The sequence below is a fragment of the Arachis duranensis genome, chromosome 4 (genome assembly GCF_000817695.3).
Source record: "Arachis duranensis cultivar V14167 chromosome 4, aradu.V14167.gnm2.J7QH, whole genome shotgun sequence".
NCBI classification, from domain to species: domain Eukaryota; kingdom Viridiplantae; phylum Streptophyta; class Magnoliopsida; order Fabales; family Fabaceae; genus Arachis; species Arachis duranensis.
In genome coordinates this window covers 69,742,134-69,743,959 of record NC_029775.3, presented here as the reverse complement: position 1 = coordinate 69,743,959, position 1,826 = coordinate 69,742,134, and positions in this window count along the sequence as shown.

Here is a 1,826-nt window from a genome sequence, read left to right as displayed (position 1 = left end):
ACAGAAGAGAATCCAAAAGGAGAGTGCAAGGTCATTGATGTAATCAATATGGCCGAATGCACAAGGGAGGAGAAGGACAAAAATCCTAGTGAGGAAGACCTCCTGGGACGTCTCTCAAGCAAGAAGGAGTTACCTATTGAGGACCTAAAGGAATCTGAGGCTCATATAGAGACCATAGAGATTCCACTAAATCTCCTTTTGCCATTCATGAGCTCTGAAGACTATTCTTCCTCAGAAGAGGATGAAGTTATGACTGGAGAGCAAGTTGCTCAATATTTAGGAGCTATCATGAAGCTGAATGCCAAGTTGTTTGGTAATGAGACTTGGGAAGGTGAACCTCCCTTGCTCATTAGTGAACTAGATACATGGGTTCAGCAAACTCTACCTCAAAAGAAACAAGATCCTGGAAAATTCTTAATACCCTGTACCATAGGCACCATGACCTTTGAAAAAGCTCTATGTGACCTGGGGTCAGGCATAAATCTTATGCCACTCTCTGTAATGGAGAAACTAGGGATCATTGAGGTACAGCCTGCCTTATTCTCATTACAATTGGCAGACAAGTCAGTAAGACAAGCTTATGGATTAGTAGAGGACATGTTAGTAAAGGTTGAAGGCCTTTACATCCCTGCTGATTTTATAATCCTAGACACTAGGAAGGAAGAGGATGAATGTATCATCCTTGGAAGACCTTTCCTAGCCACAGCAGGTGCTGTAATAGATGTTAACAGAGGAGAATTAGTCCTTCAATTGAATGGGGACTACCTTGTATTTAAGGCACACGGCCATCCCTCTGTAACAAAAGAGAGTAAGCATGCAGAGCTTCTCTCAGTACAAAGTCCAAAAGAGCCCCCGCAATCAAACTCTAAGTTTGGTGTTGGGAAACCTTCATCATGCTCTGAACTTCTCTAAGGCTCCATGAGAGCCCACTGTCAAGCTAGTGACATTGAAAGAGCGCTTGTTGGGAGACAACCCAATTTTTATTTATCTAATTTTCTTTTTATTTTACTGTTATTTTGTGTTTTAGTAGGTTCATGATCATGAGGAGTCACGAAAAAAATATTAAAATTAAAAACAGAATCAAAAACAGCAGAGGAAAAATCACACCCTGGAGGAAGGACTTACTGGCGTTTAAATGCCAGTAAGGTGCATCTGGCTGGCGTTCAACGCCAGAACAGAGCATGGATCTGGCGCTGAACGCCAGAAACAGCAACATCCTGGCATTTGAATGCCAAGAATGTGCCCTGAGGAAAGCTGGCGCTGAACGCCAGTAACAAGCATGGAACTGGCGTTCAACGCCAGAAACATGCTGCACATGGGCGTTGAATGCCCAGAACGTGCATCACTTCGGCGTTTAAATGCCAGAATGGTATGCTAAGGCATTTTACATGCCTAATTGGTGCAGGGATGTAAGTCCTTGACACCTCAGGATCTGTGGAACCCACAGGATCATCTCAGGATCTGTGGACCCCACAGGATCCCCACCTAACATATTCTCCCCTCTTCTCAACATTCATTCTCTCTTTCCAATAAACACTCTTCCCCAAAACCTTCACCAATCACCTCAATCTCTCTATATATACCCCTCCATTCTACTTCATTTTCACACAACACAACCCCCTCTTCTATACCTTGGCCGAAACCTACACCTCCCCTTCTCCTCCATATTTTCTTCTTCTTCTTCTTCTCTTCTTTCTTCTCTTGCTCGAGGGTGAGCAATATTTTAAGTTTGGTGTGGTAAAAGCATAAGCTTTTTGTTTTTCCATAACCATTGATGGCACTCAAGGCCGGAGAATCCTCTAGAAAAGGAAAAGGAAAGACAAAAG